Below are 23,373 nucleotides of genomic sequence, written 5' to 3' on the forward strand. Positions count from 1 at the left end.
ATTAAAAGTGCCAGGTCTCTCTCTCTCCAAAGCCTTTTATGTAACTGTCAGGAAAATGTTTTTCACTTTTTTTTTTTCTTCAAAAAGGGGGCTTTTTCATGTATGTGCATGTGTGTAAACAAATTTAATCTCCAGTCTCTCTTTGAATATCCTTTGTAAGCAAAACAGCATGAAAGTGACCCTCGAGGTGTGGCATCTGTTATCAGTTTAATTCTAATATATCCTCCTCTGAGGCTAAGATCCTGCACTTGTTTCTAGATTTCAGAGTAGCAGCCGTGTTAGTCTGTATCCGCAAAAAGAAAAGGAGTACTTGTGGCACTTTAGAGACTAACAAATTTATTTGAGCATAAGCATAAGCTACAGCTCACTTCATCAGATGCATTCAGTGGACTCTATTAGGTTTCTTCCATCTGTGACATAATGTGGTAAAACTGCAGCAATCTGTTCCTTTTTGAAGCTGATGATGCTGCAGTTTCATGCAAGTGAATGTGTGGAGAGCTGCCGTGCAGTTTGCTACTCTTCTCTGTTTAAAGTGCCGTCTTGCCAGCTAACCATTTAACCTTCCTGATTTGTGTTCACAAAGGGATTTTTACTGGAGAGGTTGTTTGGTTGACAACTCACAAAAGTCAATCACTGTGTTTTTAATACTCAAGGTGTCTTTAAATATCAGTAGGCATTTTAGAGCCCTATCCCTACAACCCGATCAGGGTGGGCAGAGCTTTCTGTTGGGAGTTCCATTGAAGTCAGTGCTTCCTGGGTGGTCCTGTGCAGATCAGATTGCAAGATTTGGGGTCTTAACTGTACAGAAAGCTTGGAATACTAGATTTCACATCGGTGTAAAGCATTCATTGTATTCCTGGCAAGTCACAAGATACCTGCCCTTAAAATCACCTGATTTGTGGAAAAGCAGCATCGCTTGCCCCATAACCTCAGCCGTGCAGAACACAATGCCATCCACAGCCTCATAAACAACTGACATCATAATCCAAAAGGCTGACAAAGGAGGTGCTGTCGTCATCATGAATAGGTCGGAATATGAACAAGAGGCTGCTCAGCAGCTCTCCAACAACACTTTTTCTACAAGCCACTATCCTCTGATCCCACTGAGGGTTACCAAAAGAAACTACACCATCTGCTCAAGAAACTCCCTGAAAAAGCACAAGAACTAGGGGTGTGTCTGTGCGGATTTGAACCCTGACGAGGGGTATTCTATCTGCTACCCAAGATCCTGGACGCCCCTGGCATTGGCACCCTGACAGCAGGATTGTCTGGCTATGTAGACTCCCTCCTCAGGCCCTACGTTACCAGCATTCCCAGCTATCTTCGAGACACCACTGACTTCCTGAGGAAACTAAAATCTATCGGTGATGTCATAAATATAAAGGGAAGGGTAAACCCCTTTGAAATCCCTCCTGGCCAGGGGAAAGCTCCTCTCACCTGTAAAGGGTTAAGAAGCTAAAGGTAACCTCGCTGGCACCTGACCAAAATGACCAATGAGGAGACAAGATACTTTCAAAAGCTGGGAGGAGGGAGAGAAACAAAGGGTCTGTGTGTCTGTCTATATGCTGGTTTCTGCCGGGGATAGACCAGGAATGGAGTCTTAGAACTTTTAGTAAGTAATCTAGCTAGGTATGTGTTAGATTATGATTTCTTTAAATGGCTGAGAAAAGAATTGTGCTGAATAGAATAACTGTTTCTGTCTGTGTATCTTTTTTGTAACTTAAGGTTTTGCCTAGAGGGGTTCTCTATGTTTTTGAATCTAATTACCCTGTAAGATATCTACCTTTCTGATTTTACAGGGGGAATTTCTTTATTTCTATTTACTTCTATTTTTTATTAAAAGTCTTCTTGTAAGAAACTGAATGCTTTTTCATTGTTCTCAGATCCAAGGGTTTGGGTCTGTGGTCACCTATGCAAATTGGTGAGGCTTTTTATCCAACATTTCCCAGGAAAGGGGGGGGTGCTAGTGTTGGGAGGATTGTTCATTGTTCTTAAGATCCAAAGGTCTGGGTCTGTAGTCACCTAGGCAAATTGGTGAGGCTTTTTACCAAACCTTGTCCAGGAAGTGGGGTGCAGGGTTTTGGGAAGTATTTTGGGGGGAAAGACATGTCCAAACAGCTCTTCCCCAGTAACCAGTATTAGTTTGGTGGTAGCGGCCAGTCCAAGGACAACGGGGGGAATATTTTGTACCTTGGGGAAGTTTTGACCTAAGCTGGTAAAGATAAGCTTAGGAGGTTTTTCATGCAGGTCCCAACATTTGTACCCTAGAGTTCAGAGTGGGGGAGGAACCTTGACAGGTGATCTTCCTGAAAACCCCATCCTAGCCGCTATGGATGTAGAAGCCCTCTACACCAACATTCCACACAGAGATGGACTACAAGTCATTAGGAATAGTATCCCCGATAATGTCATGGCAAACCTGGTGGCTGAACTTTGACTTTGTCCTCACCCATAACTATTTCACATTTGGGGACAACATATACCATCAAATCAGCGGCGCTGCTATGGGTACCCGCATGGCCCCACAGTATGCCAACATTTTTATGGCTGACTTAGAACAATGCTTCCTCAGCTCTCGTCCCCTAATGCCCCTACTCTACGTGCGCTATATTGATGTCATCTTCATCATCTGGACCCATGGAAAAGAAGTCCTTGAGGAATTCCACCATGATTTCAACAATTTCCATCCCACCATCAACCTCAGCCTGGACCAGTCCACGCAAGAGATCCACTTTCTGGACACTACTGTGCTAATAAGCGATGGTCACATAAACACCACTCTATACCAGAAACCTACTGACCGCTATGCTTACTTACATGCCTCCAGCTTTCATCCAGACCACACCACACACTCCATTGTCTACAGCCAAGCTCGAAGATACAACTGCATTTGCTCCAACCCCTCAGACAGAGACAAACACCTACAAGTTCTCTATCAAGCATTCTTACAACTACAATACCCACCTGCTGAATGAAGAAACAGATTGACAGAGCCAGAAGAGTACCCAGAAGTTACCTACTACAGGACAGGCCCAACAAAGAAAATAACAGAACGCCACTAGCCATCACCTTCAGCCCCCAACTAAAACCTCTCCAACGCATCATCAAGAATCTACAACCTATCCTGAAGGACAACCCATCACTCTCACAGATCTTGGGAGCCAGGCCAGTCCTTGCTTACAGTCAGCCCCCCAACCTGAAGCAAATACCAGCAACCACACACCACACAACAAAACTACTAACCCAGGAACCTATCCTTGCAACAAAGCCCGTTGTCAACTGTGCCCACATATCTATTCAGGGGACACCATCATAGGGCCTAATCACATTAGCCACACTATCAGAGGCTCGTTCACCTGTACCTCTACCAATGTGATATATGCCATCATGTGCCAGCAGTGCCCCTCAGCCATGTACATTGGCCAAACGGGACAGTCTCTCTACATAAAAGAATAAATGGACACAAATCAGACGTCAAGAATTATAACATTCAAAAACCAGTCAGAGAACACTTCAGTCTCTTTGGTCACTCGATTACAGACCTAAAAGTGGCAATTCTTCAACAAAAAAAACTTCAAAAACAGACTCCAATGAGAGACTGCTGAATTGGAATTAATTTGCAAACTGGATACAATTAACTTAGGCTTGAATAAAGACTGGGAGTGGATGTGTCATTACACAAAGTAAAACTATTTCCTCATGTTTATACTCTTCTCCCCCTCCGCCCCCCCGCCCCCAGCTGTTCCTCAGACGTTCTTGTCAATTGCTGGAAATGGCCCACCTTGATTATCACTACAAAAGCTTCCTCCCCCCCACTGCCGCTCTTCTGCTGGTAATAGCTCATCTTAAGTCATCACTCTCCTTACAGTGTGTATGGTAACACCCATTGTTTCATGTTCTCTGTGAATATAAATCTCCGCACTGTATTTTCCACTGAATGCATCCAATGAAGTGAGCTGTAGCTCACGAAAGCTTATGCTCAAATAAATTGGTTAGTCTCTAAGGTGCCACAAGTCCTCCTTTTCTTTTTGCGGATACAGACTAACATGGCTGCTACTCTGAAACCTGATTTCTCATGACCATCATGAATACTTTTTTCACCTCAATTCTGACATAGCAGCTGCTACCTTGAGAATTGCTTGAGGTAGAAACAATTGCTTTAATAGAATCCTGAGAGCTGTGAACTCCAATGGTCAAATGATGCAATATGCTTACGTTCAATCTAAGAACTAATAGGAAAAAAAGTTGGTACAGTTGTCACAGTTGGGTGGATGGTGGGGGAGGAACAAGATAGTAATCAGCGCAATGTGGTGTGTTTTTAAGGGCTGATATCTTATGATCCCAGGGCTGATTATGCTTTTTTAATAGACCAGTACAAATGCTTTTAGGATGAGTAAATCCCAGGAATGGAGGTCTGGAAGGGACCTCGAGAGGTCATCTAGTTCAGCTCCCTTTGCTGAGGCAGGACCTAATATAACTAGACCATCCGTTACAGGTGTGTGTTCAACCTGTTCTTAAAAACCTCCAATGACAGGAATTCCGCCACCTCCCTTGCAAGCCTGTTCCAGTCTCAACTATCTTTATAGTTAGAAATTTCCCCCCTATTATCTAATCTAAATCTTCCTTGCTGCAGATTAAGCCAATTACTTCTTGTCCTATCATAAGTGGACATGGAGAACAATTGATCAATGTTCTCTTTTAACAGCCCTTAACATATTTGAAGGCTATCAGGTCCGACCCCTCCCCATATCAGTCTCAAAACTAAACACACCTAGTTTTTAACCTTTTCTTATAGGTCAGGTTTTCAAAATCTTTTATCCTTTTTGTTGCTCTCCTCTTGACTCTTTAATCAGGATATGGACAAATGGAAGTGTGGCACCCAGATTTTGACACAGTACTCCAGCTGGGGCTTCACCGGCGCTGCGTAGAGCAGTACAGTTACCTCCCATGTCTTACATAGGTCACCCCTGTTAAAACATCCAAGTATGTTAGGTTTTTTCATAACTGGATCACACTGTTGGCTCCTATTCAATTTGTGATCCATTGTAACTCCCAGATCTTTTTCTGCAACGCTACCACCTAGCCAGTTATTCCCCATTTTGTAGATGTATGTTCAATTTAGCTTCCCTAAACAGAGTACTTTGCCTTTGTCTTTTTATTGAATTTCATCATGTTTATTTCAGAGCAATTGTCCAGGTTATCAAGGACATTTTGAATGCTAATCCTGTCCTGTAAAGTGCATGTAACTGCTCCCAGATTGATGTTCTCTGCAAATGTTATAAGCATACTCTCCATTCCATTGTTCAAGATGAACCCCTGCGGGACCACACTAGATACAGTTTGAGAGTGAACCATTGATAACTACTCTTCCAGATAGTATGTGCTGGCTTTGTGCATTGAGCATTTTTTCCTTTACTGGCTTGTCACAGAGGTTTTGAAAGCCTACTGCTTATTTACAAGTAAAGTAGGTCTTCTGTAGTTCAAGTGGGAAGACAGTTGTGCCTTGGTTTTGAAGATCACAAATTCAGGACCCACTGATGTCCTTGATATCTGCATCCACTATTTGTTACACAAGTTGAGAGCCTTAACTAGCGAATGCAAAGAAGTAGTGGTAATATGAAATGCTGATTGTTGTTAAGAAATCAGAAAGTCTCTTTGTTTACATAATGGCTATAAACCTTTGAAAACAAAATACAGTAGGGACCAGGTAACTTTGTTTGGATGTACAATAATAACTTTGTCATGTGAAATATTGATGTATTGCAAATCACCTTGATTATGAATGCCTCTACTTACATGCAATAAACTCTCTGCTCATGAATCATTAATATCACTGCACCTAATTAACAGACAAATTATATTATTACAAGAATACTGATTTAACCAGGAAAATCGTTTTGTTTAGTGTACGGTACATTGAGGATGACATGCAGCTGAAGACTTACTTGTGTACTATTTTTGCCTCATATCCTACTCTTATTCTTTTCTTCACTCACTCAATTTTCTTAGGTACCTTTTGGATTCCAAGTTTCATCTTCCACTGTTTTCAGAGGCAAAATCCACCTCAATCAGTTGCTTAATACTTTGCACTTGTATTGCACCTGTCATCCAAAACATTTTAAAAGTATTAATACCTACTTCTTACATAGTGGTTTTTCATCAGTAGATCTCAAAGTGCTTTACAAAGGAGGTAAGTATTAACTGAGCATGAACATACCTCGTGGGGAAGGCTGGTTTTACACCTATTATAGAGCCAAGTAATGAGAGGTACAAACAGCCTTAATCAAGTCAGTTAACCTATGTGGTACAGGTAGAAATAGAATCAGCACTCTTGAATTCCAAGTTCTTTGCCCTAATCAGTAGATCCCTTTGGTCAAATTACTCTCTATTAGGTAGGTGTAAATCCAAGGTGAATCAAAGTAAATAGAACTACTTTAGATTTACAGTGGTATAGCTGGGATCAGATTTTGGATCATGCCATGTGAGCATTTGAGTTTACAAACCAAACTGCTCTGAATGGCATGTATTTTCCAAAAATTGGCACAGGGTAAGAATATTCATAGGCTATCCTCCTTACAAGGTCTTCTTCAGTCCCCTCCACTTCACCCGAAATGCAGGAGGATTATATGGTAGATGCCCTTCGACTTGGGAGAAAAAAGGTTATAGAAATCACAAGCTGTTAAAAATCTGCTAGCGGTTAATGGTCAGTGATGGCTGAATAATTTCAAACCAAAGAAAACATTGGCTTAGCAGTGAATTGAACAAAGATTTCTCTGTTGCCGTAAGTTTTGTCTAGAACTGTAGAATCATTGGCAGTGCAAGGGAATCTCTAGCAGGTCTCCTCATGGCAGGATTGATCCATTTTTTTTTCTGTTATAGGAGTAGATACCTTGCATTAATCATTTTAATTCATACTTATATCCTTGACTTTGCCCACCATTATTAAAGGGACCTTGTCAGCCTAATCTTCCCTCAAAATAAAAGTTCCATGAGCCATTTCTCTTCATTTTTGAAGCTGTGTGTTGGGTTTCAAAATACTCAAGTCCCTCCGCCCCAACTTGAAAGCTAGAAGGGCAGGATGGTGTTTTCACACTGAAATAGCAGCTTGCAATGTTTGAGTTCAGAATGTAGATTCTGGGATTGGTGCTGTGTAGACACAGTGCATGCGGAGTGGCTGCTTGTATGTGTGTGCCCCACTCTGTATGGTCGGGACTGAAGTCATGAGTGAGAGCTATTCTTTTAGTAGAGTTTTGACAGTTTGATTGTGGGGGTTTTGTTTTTGTTTTTTTCTTCTGTAGTTTGGAGATTAAAGGGAAGGTATCATTCATCAGAAATCAGTCTCTTCCCTCATGTGACTCAAGTAACTTTTTATGATGGGGAGCGGAGAGGAATCTGAGACTGTCCTTTAATTGGTATACAATTCAGAATTATTTTACTGTCTCAGGCAGGTTTTCTTAACATATGAAAAATCATGTCGCTCATATGGCGTGAAGTGAATGGAGAAGGGGAAAGTGGGCAAGTGCTATATAAGGGTGTCCTTTCCCCATCCAAAAGAAAATTTTCTATCTAAATTTCCACCATTAAAATGTTCACTGTTGGGACAGATTCTTTCCTAGTCTGTGTCCTGCTGCACAGGGTAACTGTGTGTAGGTTTGATTTTGTTTGCTAGTGCTTCTCTTTGTGTGTGTGTGTGTGGAGGAAATCTCTCTTTTAAAAAAGATAGTGTCAACATAGATATGGTGTTACCCTACTCTGATATAGAAATAAATTAGCCAGTTCAGGGCAACGCCAGCGTTTTATAATTGAATTCACACACAGTATTTTTTTTTTATTTTTAATTCATAACATTGTGTCTATCCGCTGCTCTGGGCTCATGCACAGTGTTGATCAAAATACAATCAGTGAATGGAATAACATTACTTAATAACAAAAACAAATACACAACCTTCCCTCTCCCCCCCACCCCCCGCCACACAGATACAGGCAGAAAGCACCCTTCATGCTCTTTCCTTTGAAGAATATGACTCCATGAATTGGCTTCCACCTTTGTTTTAGGCGTTGCTGTGGTGATGAATAGGCTTCTGAGAGAGAGAGAGCGAGAGAGAGTGTGTGTGTGTGTGTCTGTCCTGTTTCTCCTATATAAAACGGTAGTTCTGATCACATAGCTTTTAATCTGAATGGCAGTTCGCACTCTGGCAATGGTTAAGTCTCTTGATAAAGCACTTAGAAAACAGAATTAGTGATTTAGTGGAATTAGTTATTGACATGATCTTAATCTGCTGTTTGTTTGCTTTTGACACCAGCTAGCAGGGAACTGGGCACTCACAAAGCTTTAGATTTTTTCCATTGCATAGAACATGAGTTACAGAATAGCAGATGGTATTCTTTATAGCTTGTTTGTACCATAGACACTAATTTTCCATCATTACTTGAACTTTGGGAAGGAAAATGGATAGTGAAAGGAACTGATAAAGGTGTCTTTAAAGGGAAAGGCAAACATAATCTTTTTTTTTTTTTTAAATGAAGCTTGCTTAATATTTCAAAGTATAAATTTGTTATATTGGGAGTTAAATTCAGGAAATGGATCTGTTTACTTTTAAATTCCACGTGCCAACAAATATTACAAATCAGTGTTTATATAATACACAAAAAACACACAAGTATATTCTAAACTTAAAATATGGAAATCTGCTGTAGAAGTTGCATTATCAATGCAGATAAACCAGAGACAGAAATGTATATTGCATGGATCTTACACATTTCAAAGTATTTTCAGAATGCTAGAGAGTTATGTTAACTGTGCAAGTTTTTTGCTGATACAAATATAGTTCCAAGGTACAATTGCTTGAAGTCCAAGAAAAAATATAAATTCTGAATAGTTACTCTCCTCTTAAAAAATTGCTTGTGCTGTTTTTAAATGTTTGAGCATTGCTCCTGGGTAAGATCTTTTCAGATGTGATGCTTAGGTTGTTTTTTTTTTTAAATATATTTTTTTCATAGGGCAAGAAAAGATAAATAGTACTTTTGCTGTATAAACAACATGACCATGAATCTCCATACCTCTGGAGCAAAATGCAGACACCACTTCAAAGTCCTAGACTTTTCCCACAAGAAAACCCAATAAAATTAAACCATCATATCTAAAGAGACTGTACCCCAATAGCAAAGGTCAAATATTAAAAGGCATTAGATAGTCCATGGTGGCAGCCACCTGGAACTTTTCTTCATGAGAACTCCCACTGTTCCTACCATCAGTAGAGTTGCACCAGTGATACCAGTTGGAAGTATTTCAGGAAAAAGACAGTGCCTATGCTGCAAGGAATGATGGTTGAGTGGTTAGGGTATTATTCTAAGACTTGGGAGGTTCAAGTTCTTTTTCTACTGCAGAATTTGTGTGATCTTAAGCAAGTCACTTAACATCTCTGTGCCTCGGGCTCCCTTCTGAAACTTGAGGCTAATAGTACTTCTTTACCATGCAGGGGTATTCGGAGGATAAATAGTTTACAGATTGTGAGTCACTCGGATACTAGGATCCTCGGGACCATATCATACTTATGAGAGGGAGAGACATTTGCCTAAGTTAGATAGAAGGTTGCTGCAGTAACAGGACCTTCGAGGGAGGGGTTGATGAAAAGTAAGAAAAATAGGCATTCTAGAGAGGATCTCAGAGAGCTCTTCACCTCACACCTGTGCCAGCTCCCTCTGGTTTCTTAGGAAACAATGCAGTATGTATATAGAATGGGACTTAAAAAAAAAATTGCTACGGTATTTGGATCCCTTACTTATTGGAACTATTTCAAGGGTTAACTTTAAACAGTGTTGAATGCATTTGTTTATTTGAAGTTCATCGCTTTGAACTATATTTCACGATGAACTAGATCACTTTTTAAAGTGTGTTGTGATTGGCAATAGCGGTTCACAGTCACGTTATAAATTGCGCCCACATGCTAATGGCCCTTTAGCGCTACAGGTTTGACTGTCAAGACACCTGGTTACACTACAGGTGTGTCCTGGTACTGTTAAAATAGGATTCCATTTTTGTACGGCAAAGGAAACCCAGTTGTGCTTGAGCATGGCTCAAGGATGCTCTTACTGTCTCATTCTTGGTACAAAATGGAGTTTTTGCTTTAATGGTGTCAAGAGACAGCTGTGCTAAATCAGTTTGTCCCAATATGGTTGTATTCATATTATGGTACCTGGGTTGTAGTAGCAACTCATGACACAAAGCAAAGGTGCTTTCTACTTGTCTTTCATCCTGGCCCTTAAGTGATCCCACATTACCAGCTCTTTAAATTTGTGTGGCTGTGGTATCATAAATCAGATTAATATTCTTCAGAGACTAAGCTAAAGGAGTAAAATTGAGTTACTTAAATCAGGATGCTAGAAGAGATGTGGCTTCTTTTCTGCCCCAAGACACACAAGCCATTTCTTGTTTTCAGAACAGTCAGGGGAATTAAATGTTTCTGCAGAGGCCACTTTACAGGCAACCTTTGATTAAAACAAATGGCCAAACGCGCACACAACCCACAAAGACCGCACTAAGTGCCTTGCACAAATACTTTTATGTAAAAGGGTTAGAATCATCAATAATTAACTTGTTAGATGGTGTAATAGATTTTAGAAAGAAAATTGTGTCCAAGCCTGTTGAAAGTCAATTGTGGGTCAGTCCAGCTGACAAAGTGATACTATGCCCAAGGCCTTAGTAGGAGGGCTGTGTATGTGCTGTGGTGTATGTGTGCCAAAAATCATATGATCCTTTTGATAGGAGAGCTTCGTACAACAGTCAGATTTTAGGCAGGGAGAGCAAAAATAATTAACTTTCAGAATTTCACTTCAAAAAATGTAGCTGGCTTTGAAAATGCAAACATGCTCCCTTCTGTACAAAATTCTTCACATATTGATAATGAGATAGAAAGCCCTTTTATTTCTAGGTTGATAGGTCAGTTTCTGACCAGGGGCCCAATCCTATCTAGAGCACTGCAGGTGCAAGCCTCTTCCAGCGCAGATCTCCCTGAGGGGCCCAGCCCGGCAGCGAAAGGAAAATATTCTGTGGTCTGTACGACCTGTGACAGAGTGCTGAGCGCTAACTGATGTCCCAGCACTCTGGTCACTTACGCTCTAATTATTTCCCCCCAGAGTAGACTTTACTGAGGAATTAGAGTACTTAATTACCTAATCTGACTGTGGAGTGGGGGCATGAAGGAGTTAATTGTCCCATTAGCTGAGAGGGGTAGTTAAAAAGCACTGGAAGGAAGTGCAGAGTGGGAAATGCTAACAGAACTGAGGGAAAACGGGTCTTAGGAGGGTGAGTGCTCTCTGGGAGAACAGGCTGACATCTGAAGAAAGTTGTAGATAGAGGTGTTGCATGGATTATGATGGTCGTGGTACTATTAATAAATCACGTCGAGGTATTCACAAACGAGGTGTGCGAGACTGTGGGATCACATGACATGAGCGTAGCGTACCCTGTTAGATGATCTTGTCCACTCTAGGAAAATCAGTACCTCGTTTTTAAGCAATGATTTAAAAAAAAGGAAAAAAAAAAGGGAGGGGGTGTTCTCAAGCTGCTTTTTTCATTTGGTGGTTTTGTAATAAAAACTTGCGCAGGTTTCCAAGACAAGGGGGTAAAATCACCTGAGCCATGTCTCCACTAACATTTCCAATCTAAGGGTCAGCTGCACCATTGCTGAAAGATGGATACTAATTTTCCTAGTGGAGCTGCATCCCAGGGCTGTCAATTTGGCACCTCTCATGAACACTGAATCCATTGGAGACAAAAAGAAACATTGCATGGAAGAAATTAGCTGACTTTGTGCACTGCTGTATTTTATGCCAGGTGAACTAGTGCAATCAAATCAGTATTTTAAATCGAAGTGTCTGTAATTTGCACATTTTAGAGGGTTTTTTTAATTACATAAAGAGCAACAACTCTCAGCTTACATATATTGGCATGTATTTTTGCTGTGTACCTGGCAAAAACTCAGCTGAATTTTTATAAGATCCATATTAATATGCTCCCATTTAGAGGGGTGAAATCATGCTCTGAGTGTCCAATATTGATTGATTGGCTTGTGTGTCCAGAACTAATGGCCATCAGAGAGAAATTGATATATTTTTAAAAAATAGTATTTTACTTGCGAGTAGTTAATAAGAGATTTTTGTAGTTGGTTTGTATTGTTTCACAGCTGACTCTGGTTTGAAGCTGTTTCAATCAAAATATTTTAATGGGGTTAAAATACAGTTGTTAAAAATCTGGCATACATTTTAATGTCCACTTAAGATCTGGATTATAAATACCAAATCTGTAAATTAGTTGCAGATGCAGGGTAATTTTTCACTACTACACAACCTAATTTATTAAGGAATAAGTGTGTGCTGGTTTAGCAGATGGGTGTTGAACTCTTCTTCCTTAACTAGCAGGGTAGGAATGGGTAGGATTGCAGGAATAGGTCCTAAATGAACTCTCTAATTTTTAAGGAGCAGCTTTACATCCAAACCTTCTTGTTTGAAAGAAGGCGACACTTCACTATGTGCATGGATCTTCTAGCATGGGAGAGAGGGGGGCATGTGGGAAGGATCCTCATGGCACCATCAAAGGCACAAAAATGTCCTCCTCCAAGTTAGGAGTTGATTGTGTGGTAGAATTTCCATATTAGGAGGTTGAGAGAATGTGCAGTTGTGGCCTAGTTAGTTCTTTACTTTTGAAAAATCAATATGAAGAGACACTATGCCAAAGTCACTCAGTGGGGGTGCTGTCAAACACCCATTTGAAGAGAGAGAGTCTCTGTCTGTGTCTCTCTCTAACAAACAGGGTTATGAACGAAACACTGGACATCTTGTCTGATCTATGTTCCTTTTGGACACTCATTGATTTAGCTGTGTAGAGATGACGTGCATTTGTCACTTTTGGAAATCCTTTCTCAGTCCACGTGTGGAGTGACAGGATAGTGGTAAAAACTGTTTTCCTTATCAAGCAAAGCTAATGCTCCATCAGAGCTGTATGCTGGAGCAGTTTAAATATGGTCTCTTAGGCAGAGTAAATGGTTTAATTTTGGACAGTTGAATCAAAATAGCAACATGCCTGTAAAAAGGGAGTCAACAAAATCACTAATAAAGTATGTGCATGTGCTCCAGTGCACACCCTTGTAATCTATTCTGTTGAGAGATTTTCATCCAGCTCTACCTTTGAGCTTCCCAGAGCATCCTGTCTGCTTTGTCTCCCTTGGTTAGATTCTATGCTCCTTAGGACAAGGATTTATACAGTGCCAAGCACGTTGTCATATTTAAGAAATAACATTGACTACGAAGTCTGGAAGATCCTTATAGACTAAATTAATGTGTTCATGTAATATGTTGTGTACTCAGAAAATGCTTTACTAATTAGCAATAGCTAAAACTGTTAAAATGTCCCAAAACACATCACAAACATTATTAAGGTTAAAAATATTATATGCAACTTTTATATTTAAATATAGTTTATTTTAAAATGTGAATTGTCTTAGGTTTTGAAACTGGGATTTTAAAAAACATCCTTTAGGCAGCATTGTGTAACTTGTGGAGAAGGGGGTGGGGAAAGAGTCAGGATTCCGGGAGTCTAGGTCCATCTCTGCTGCTACTGATTCGTTGCATGCACCTGCACTCTGAGACAACTTCTCATTTTACCAAACTTAGAGGGTTGTTGAGATGGAATTAATTATGGTTTTTGAAATTCACTTTGATCCTACAATAAATTATTGGCTTTTGCAATACACAGTACAGTATTAGCAATAATCATAATTATATATTAAACCAATTTAAAAATGACCTGTTTCTGGTTCCCAGTATTTTCATAAGTCATTGATGTAAGTTCACCTTTAGGTTGAACGGGGTTAATTTTTTCCTCCAATGGATTTAAAAAGAAAAATTAACTTATATCCACGTAAATGAGGGGAAATTCCAATGATTACCTACGCCCATCATGACGTTTTACAAAAGGGACACATGATAGTTGAACTACAACCAGTCTGAAGTTCAAGAAACTGCTCCTTTAAAGACCCGTTGGATGCTTGATATGTGAAAGTCTAAAATTATGGATTTCATTTCTAATACAACATAATACAATGTGCTTTAGAGGAATAGTGTGATGTCTTGCTCCTGGAGATGCAAAAAACTGTGAACCAATAACATGCAGTCTGTTTTAATTGAAGAGTCGTGTAATTTCTGTTAATCACAGAAATTCTTGGAGGAGAGTTTAAACCTGAATTGTAATGGTCTTTTGAATAAAAGTGTAATAGGCAGCAAATGATTTTGATGTAGTCTGTCAACAATTAGTACCATTTCTTAGTTCAGATTCTGATGGGGTCATTAGGGTATTATATTAACTCAGTTTGTATTATAACTTTTATAGCAGAATCTTAAACTTTTTGCCATCATTTTGGGAGAGGAAAATTCCTTCAGTGCTGTATTTATTTTGAAATCCTGCATAGCAGGTTGGTCTCTGTTATACATAAATGCTTAGTCCGTATTCATAACCTTCAGGATTTTTTAAAAGCAGTGTCATAAAGGGCTTCTTCGGCCACTTATTTAAAAAACAAACAATTTTTCCAGAAATAATTAAGATAAAATGATGGACTCATTATGCTCTTCCCCTATGATAATGTTTCCGTACAAGTCTGCTTATGTGTAACATTTAGGAAAATATCGGCTAACCCCATCTTCCAAAAAACTACCTCCCCCATAGCCAAGGAATGAGATTGATGTGCTTATTGCTTGTTTTTTCCATCTTTTCTTGACTAGAATCTTAAAAGTGTTTTGCTGTGTCTTTGGTGGGTGTCTGTTTGGTCGATTGACAATCGATGTGGAATTTCCTGCAACATTCTCTGCTGAACCTATGACACCTTGCTGGGTGAAATGTCACTGTTCTTAAATATTTGTGCACATACTGCACTCAGTGCCTTTTATAAATACAGTACTATGGAAACACTCTTGTGTAGGTGCAGCCCTAGTTGTTTTGCTGGCCAGGGTGGAAAACCTCCCCAACCAACAGCCAACACGAGGAAGTAATGGGGGGGGGGGGGGGGAGCAGAGTGGCACAGTGTTTTGGAACCTCCTTGAAGTTGGCACCCAAAGCAACTGCCCTGCTCGTTTGCCCTAGAACTGGCCCTTGGGATATAGTGTCATACCATGTAATATTCAATGCAGATGTCTAAATTTCAGCCGGCTAAAGGTAATGTATACATTTGTATTTTCAATGATTTTGTTTATTTCATTGTAAAAAGTGAATTGAATATGGATGGGCCATGCAAATATCTGAAGGTAAAGAGAACAACTGATGTGGTACCATGAGAAAGGTTAAGCTGGGCAACTGGAACTGGAGTCTTTGCATGTGGTACTTGTTGGTGAACCCCCACTGCTGTGGGGATGAGAGGAGAGACTATTACAGATCGTCACTCTGTTGAAATCATCAAGTCTGCTAAATTTTATTAACTGTTGTAGCCGGTGAGTTTGCCATGTGCTATTGTAACATCAGCAGACCCCGGTCATCGGTGGGCAGGATCGAACCAGGGACCTCTGGAGCTTAGTGCATGAGCCTCTACCGCATGAGCTACAAGCCAGCTGTTCGATAGCTAACGCTGTAGAGCAGACTCATTTAACTCTCTCTAAGTGGTCTCGGTGCCACTAGATGGGACAGACACCACATCGAGAAGGTCATAGTTGTCAGAGTATGTGCATTTAATAAATATAGGCCCAGGTCCTTGGCCCCCATCCAGCTGCTTGCTCTGTCCAGGCAGTGTAAAGTAGCTGGATAGCTGCCTTATAAGGCGCCTAGGGATGCTCTTGAAATAGAGACTCTTCAGTTAGCATAGAGCCAGCATAGCTGGCTGGGCAATATGGGTCATGGCCGTATCATGTCATACTCCCGTACCCCCCAGCCAGTAGAATGGTCACTATTTCTGCTGATGTAACTTAGAGCAGCTGAAGGGAAGCTGTAAATTTAGGTCAAAGACCAAATCTGCACCCTGAATTCTGTGCCAAGTGTAGCTCCAGCTGGAGTCAGGGGTCTGGTCCATAACATTGAAGAACTGTTTGATGCAGAGATTTTGGTTCTTGCTGACTCTGGATTTGTCAGTCAGCTGATGCCCATTTGGGTTCATAGTAGCCATTTCTCAGCCATCATCTGCTTCAGTGCTTGCTAACACATTGAACAAGAGCATGGGTCTTATGGTAACCATGTAGAATGGATACCATGTAATACAGTGCTACTTCTGTATGTTGTTTTATATGGTTAGCCAGATAGATAGTTCCAAAATCTTTTTTAGGGAAAAGGGAGCTCTGGTACATCAGGAATGGTGTGCAACTGTCCTTAGAAAGAAAGAAAGATTGCTAGTAATTAAAAGCCCTAGTCTAGCTAAGCATGTGCTTAACTTTAATTGCCTTGATGCAGCAAAATCTTTAAGGATGTGCTTAACTTGGTGCACATGTGCAGTAGTCCCGCTGACTTGAGTAGGGCTACTCAATTATAGGGGTGATAAGGTACTTTGCGGGATTCTATTCATTTTGGATCTGATCCATCTAAGGATTGTGTAGTTAAACTAGGAATTGATGAAAGAAGGGGAAATCCAGCAAGTGACTTGTTTTGAATTGTGAACTACGTTCTTAACAGATATGGAAATGTGGAGTTAATGCATCAGAGGGAAGGGGAAGTTCAGGGTAATGGCATAGATGTGACCAAAAAGTACAGATTCCAGATATACAATGCTTGCAAGTATCCTAGCTAGATTGTTTTAAAAATACGAAGTCTATCAACTCTCATGCTTCAGTTGTTCCTGCTGATTGTCTGCAGGAGTTAGGAAGGCATTTTTTCCCCTCCCTGTGATAAAATCTTAGAACTCAGTTGGCCACATAATGTGTTAGAGGATTGAGCATTTCTGGCTCTCTGTGTCAGTAAGTATTGGTCACTGACAAAAGGAGGATACAAGAGTAAATAGACTAGTCTCCAGTCTGACACATCCTACATTGCTATCAGAATATATATTATTGTAGTTTATGCTGTTCTAGGACTATTCAGTTCTCTATTCTCAGTGTAATGTTTTGAAAGTATTCCGCATTTTCTTCAGGTAGTGTATACTAATTGGTTTCTGCTTTAAGGAAAAAAACCCGAGGTATATTTATAGCTAATATTGTCATTTTAGTTATAGTATAAAAAGGTTATGATTTTTCTTGTATGTGAGCACTTAAAGTAATCTCTCTGTTTAAATGCTAGTCTCTTGTTTAATGGAGCAAATTAGTTGAAAAGGGGAGAAATATACCTCAATGCAGACATTGGATCTGGCTTGAATATTGTTTGCTGGAAAAAAACCAAAAACCACTGTCATGTGCAAAGGGCACAGTCAACTTAAAAATCACCTTTCTGTCTGAAAATGTTTGACCTACTATTGTTGCAGGAAATTCCTAAAATTTCTATAAATGATAGTGGTTATTGAAAAATTTTCTCCCTTTCATTTTTTCATCTCTGTGCACTTCACAATTCTGTTTGTATAAGCAAATTCACTGTTTTCCTCTGTGTAGTTAGTTGCTCAGTTTCCCCTCTTTGTAGGAAGAAAACATTTGGTTGTTAAACTGCTTATACTAGCAGGGAGATTCAGGGGCAAGTGCAGTGCCTGAAACTAATTTTTAACTTTTAAAACAAAAGAATGACTAGTTTTCAAATCAATACATTTGGTCCTTTTAAGCCATAGCAGATTATGAATAACTAGCTGGAAGAGATCTAAAAATTTTTAATCAGTTGAGTGTTTTTAACAGATAATAACCTGGACTATGCTTACCGCAGCAATTTTCAGGAGAAGTAAAAAGCTCTTGAATCCATTTAAACAGCCTTTGAGACCTTCAATTCCTCTAGCTTGAACTCTTTATATTGCAATTGTACTAGTTGGGAATTTGACAAGTAAAAGTCTGAAAGCTCGGGCCAGGAACAATCTAATGTAAAGACAAATTTTAAAAATGAACTCTGTGTATATTAGGATTCTCTTTTCCCTTGTAATTCTGACACAGATCAGTGACCATTTTCACGAATAAGGTACCTAAAACTTGGAAAGGACATTTTTGGCTAATAGCACTAGCTGTGGTGTCCTGGTGAAATTCTGACTTCGGGTAATTGCATTCTGTCTAAATTCCTATTGTCTCAAATGGATACAGTACCATTCACTTCTTACCTTAAGCTGCTGTGTAACGTTGCTGGTGCTATTACAATGGCTAATGGCGTCACACAAAGTGTGGGTATTATTCAGAGGTGGATAAAGTGAAATGAACCCTGTGCACTATATAGACAGTAACTCTATAAATGGTGTACAATTCTGTAAATCTCTTGATGCTTGAAAGAGAGACTCTGTATGACTCTTTTGGCAGGGATACTTGGGAGAGGTTGAGGCATTACTGTGTTTTCATACAATGTGTGTGTGGGGTGTGTGTGTAAATCAACTGTCCTCCAAAAAGCATAGGTTGAGATTTTCAAAGCTGAGTGAGAAATTTAGCCCATACAATTTCCATTCAGGTCTATAGGAGCTGTGTGGCTAAATCCTCCTGTCAGCTTTGAAAATCTCAATCTTATTCTCTCTCTATCTTTTAGTGTTTTACTCAGATAAAATGTGTAAAGTGTTTTGAGTGAGGAATGAAAACTGATTTGTGTTTCTTTAGACAGTAATCAATTGCCGTGGTATAGTTTAACAGTAAACTTGGTGCTGGGCACATGGCTTTTGAAAAGACTGTACTCAGTGTCTGGATATTTGCATTGTGGCATGGGGGAAAAACATTCTTTGCATTCCAAATATTCAATGACTTCTCTTAATTCTAAATCATTCTCACTGAGGTAAGCTTGCACGGCTAATCTGCCTATCTGTGTTCATTTCCGATTTTTCAGTTATATATATTCTACATTTTTTTAAAACACTGCACACTGCTGTAACTGAATATGGACTGCTCAGAAGCAAAGTAAATGTTTACTTATTAAGCAAGTAAAGGAAATCTTGGTTACCGCCCTTGAAAAACTAAGTGAGGAATTTCATGCAATCTGTAAACTCAGACAGGGGTTCCCACCCTATTTTTTTGACATGAGGTTGTGTCATCTAGACTAGGAGTGCGGTTTTGAACATCAGTTAGAAGATTTTACATTAAAAAATTGTTTTCTTTTAATAGATCTGAGATTGAGCTCTGATAACTAATTTATTTGCTGTGTTAAGACTTCTTAACTAATTATTGAAATAATTGCAGATCAAAGTATGTAGCTGTCATTTTTCTTTTTGATTTGAGAGAGACTGAGTGTGTGTGTACTGGTTAGCATTAGAATGTTGACTTTGTACCCTATTGACCGTAGAGTTTATTAGCAATACCCTCGTGTTGTAAAAGAAGCATTTTGTTTTCGTAAGAGTTTAAAGCATTAATAGTGCCAATACCTTTTAAAACTGCAGAATCTGATTACTCTGAGCTGATGAAAGCATGATTATCACAGGAATTTTCAAGCTGGAGAAGTAACCCCAACAAAATCTAATCTACCATGCTTATGCATTTATATTTGTTTATTGACCAAATACAGATTGAACTTGGCTGTGAATTCTCATACTTCATCCTGCCAATTTCCTATATCAATGTTTGGATTTAGTCCCCAAAAGAGTGGAATACATAGCCTCTAATATCTGTCATCATATAGTAAAGATTAGAAGCAAAGCATAGATTTCCAGGGAGACACTGATATACATGAATGGAAGCAGTTTTTAAAAAACAAAACAAAACAAAACAAAAAAACCTCTTGCATAGATAAAATGTGTTAGCTTCAGTTGGTGTTTGCCTAAATCATGCTTTCTAGAAGATTTATTTATGGTCAATTTGTAATGCATGTTCTGAGGGTATGAGCTATGTACACATAATATTTCTATAGTGCCTTCTGTTCAGGGATCTCCTAGCCATTTAAAATCAAGCTTCATATATCTGTGTGAGGAAAATGAGTTAATATTCCCAGTTTGCAGATTGGGGAAAGAATGTGAGACGTCACTTGTTCAGTGGGGCTCATGGAGAATATATCAGAGGAGACTAGAACAGGGGTGGGCAAACTTTTTGGCCTGAGGGCCACATCAGGGTGCAAAACTGTATGGAAGGCCAGGTAGGGAAGGCTGTGCCTCCCTAAACAGCCTGGTCCCGCCCCTAACCGCCCCTGGGACTCCACTCCCTATCTAACCCCCCCCACTCCCCATCCCCTGACTGCCTCCCCCCGAACCTCTGCCCTATCCAACTGCCCCCTGTTCCCCATCCCCTGACTGCCCCCTCCCGGGACCCGCCCACCCCAACCGCCCCACCAGGGACCCCACCCCCTATCCAAATGCTCCCTGACTGCCCCCTCAAAACCCCCTGCCCCTTATCCAGCCTCCTTACCATGCCACTCGGAGCAGCATGTCTGAGAGCCTTGCTGGAGCCAGACGCGCTGCCCTGCATGAGCGCGCAGCCCCACCACCCAGAGCTGCAGGGGAGGGGGGGGACAGTAGGGGAGGGGCCAGGGGCTAGCCTCCCTGGCCAGGAGCTCAGGGGCTGGGCAGGATGGTCCGTGGGCTGTAGTTTGCCCACCTCTGGACTAGAACCTAGATTTTTATTTATTTATTTTTGTCCTAATCCTGTTCAACTGCTGGACAGGCTCCCACTATGTGCGTACCTACATATCTGTATGCTTGAGGGGCAGGATCGTAGCGACCAAGATTTTCAAACGTGGGTAGTGACTTTGAGTGCCCAACTTGAGATACCTGAAAGGAGCCTGATTTTCAGAAAGTGCTGAGCCACTCAACCTCTGAAAATCAGGCTTTATTAAGTTGTCCCAAGTTGGGAACACGAAAGCTGAAGCATTCAGAATCACTTGTCAAGTTTGAAAATCTTGCCCAATATCCTATATATTTCATCCTTCAATATGTAAGACACTACTCTACGCTTTCATAGGAACCATTATACTGTGTCACGCATAGTGAACCAAATACCACACGTGTTGTTCTTTCACATCTATTTGGGGACTTCTGTGTGTCATCTAAAGCAAATTTAAATATCCATGGCTCACTTGATCTAGAAATGTATAGCATTTTTCTTGCTTCTTTCATTCATATTGAAGTTCTGCTTTCCCACTGATTTCTGTAGCTATCATTAACTGCTCAGTAAAGACCAGTATTGGAAACCAAGTAACTCATCAGTAGCCAATAAAGGACACACTTGACTTAGGAAAAAAAATCAAAGGGAAAATATTCTACAGTGTTAGATTTGCAAAAAGAAAAGGAGGACTTGTGGCACCTTAGAGACTAACCAATTTATTTGAGCATAAGCTTTCGTGAGCTACAGCTCAGCTCACGAAAGCTTATGCTCAAATAAATTGGTTAGTCTCTAAGGTGCCACAAGTACTCCTTTTCTTTTTGCGAATACAGACGAACATGGCTGCTACTCTGAAACCAGTGTTAGATTTACAATCCTGCCTCGTTTTTTAAGCAAGCCATAGTTTGTTCGGCCTCAATGAAGGGGACCCGGAGAGAAGTTATATTCATTGAAGAGAAGTGTGACGTAATTGGATGCAGCCTCCTGGTTGGAGAGGTACCATGGTAAGCAGGTGAGAAGGCCACTCTGACTGTTCCATAGGTCATTAGTGTCCATCAGAATGGGCTTGTAGCAGAGGTCCTGTCTCTTGTCCCCGCCCAGCGTCTATGAAAGTTCCCCTCTCCAGCTGTGTCAGCTGTGGGTGGCTTTTCTTGCTCTCAGCTGTCTGTGAACATCTTTCCTTTCATCACAAAGTGAGATGCTACAACTAGTGCAAATGACAAATAAAGATCTGTACCTTGAAGTGTGAGTTTGCTGCACAAGCTCTGTGCATTTCCCATTGCAGCAGGAGAGGGGAGAGTGAACAGCTAGGACCAGGGAGGAGCATATGGCTCGTCTGAGGGAGCATGCAGCTGTGGAAGAGCATGAGACCCAGAGGCGATGGCAGGGGGTCAGCATGCTTTTGTAAAGGAACCCCCAACCGTAGAGCACAGAGCAAGGTGCCGCTCCTGCCAGGCATGTACACTACTGCTGAGATGCTACTCTATGGTTTGTTCTCTGAAATAAGTTCAGTTGCCAGTGGAAGTCTTGTAGGCAGTGTTGTTGTAGCTGTGTTGATCCCAGGATATTAGAGAGACAAGGTGGGTGAGGTAATATCTTTTATTGGACCAACTTCTGTTGGTGAGAGAGACAAGAAGAGCTCCGTGAGGCTCGAAAGCTTCTCTCTCTCATCAACAGAAGTTGGTCCAATAAAAGTTATTACCTCACCCACCTTGCCTCTCTAGTGGAAGTCTTGAAATCTCAGTCCAAGAGCAGTGAGGAAGCTGCCTGTGCACTGGTATGCCTAAGTGGTTGGGCCTGGGTGGAATAAAGGTGTCCCAGAGATGTGGCTAGGGGAGAGGACCGTGTTAGGACACTTTCCATCCCCAAAATGAGTCACCTTGCAAGTACTCCCCCCACTGGGGCATCTCCTGCTCTAAGCTGGTATTGATAAATAGTTGTGGCCAGTCTAGGGAAATTCCTGAGGAGCTGTGCATGTATTTTCCTTCTCCTGTGTCCATGGCAATGGCAACAGTGACCTTCAGGTCAGGAATTTCCTGGTGTTTAATTGCTGCATTAAAGAGCCTTGTTGACTTTGCCTGAGGCCCTTAACCCAGCCAGTCATTAGTGACCAGGAAATGCTCTCTCTGTCAGTCATTATAATTTCTCTTAATTTGAGCTGAGACAACCTTATTAGTGTGTCCTCAATTAAACAGAAGAACAACATAGATTTGAGCCCCAAATAATTTAGTACACATTTCGAATTAGTTAATCTCATCCAAACAGTGTACCAGAAAGTTACCACCTTGCCAAAACAATACATCGGTAACTTATTTGTTAGGAGCCAGGCCCCGTTGTCAGAGGCCACATGCAACAGAAAAATGAGTCAGAATAGCGGGCAGCAGCCCAAGGATCAGCTGATGGTTGATGGCTGCCTGCCTACTTGGCTGTCATGGAGTCGGAAGTGGGAGGAAGACAATTGCCTATCCCATGGGGACCAAATGGATGTATCTGTCCCAGGAGTAGGGACAACAATTTAGTGGATCCAGATAATTAAGACTAAAATTTGCCTTAATTCTCGGTAGTCATTAGTGATTCTCCTGTAACTTTTTAGTCATTTGAGTTCATTATATTACTTAGAAGATTTGTAAGCACCTTCTCCAGCAATGTAACAAACCAAAGTCCAAGGTAAACTATGACACCCTTTTGATTCTATTCCTGGCATATAGTGAGATAACGAAACTCCTTGTGGAATGTACGAAATGCTTTGTACTCTGATCTTCTAGTTCCCACCCATTTATA

The 23,373-nt window shown here is 40.6% G+C and overlaps 1 protein-coding gene across 8 annotated transcripts in view; it reads left to right on the plus strand.

The window, feature by feature from the left end:
• Positions 1-23,373, plus strand: part of EPS8 (EGFR pathway substrate 8, signaling adaptor) — a 219,391-nt gene that overhangs the window by 56,211 nt on the left and 139,807 nt on the right. The window lies entirely within an intron of this gene.

Source organism: Lepidochelys kempii, chromosome 1, assembly GCF_965140265.1.
Source record: "Lepidochelys kempii isolate rLepKem1 chromosome 1, rLepKem1.hap2, whole genome shotgun sequence".
Taxonomy (NCBI): Eukaryota; Metazoa; Chordata; order Testudines; family Cheloniidae; genus Lepidochelys; species Lepidochelys kempii.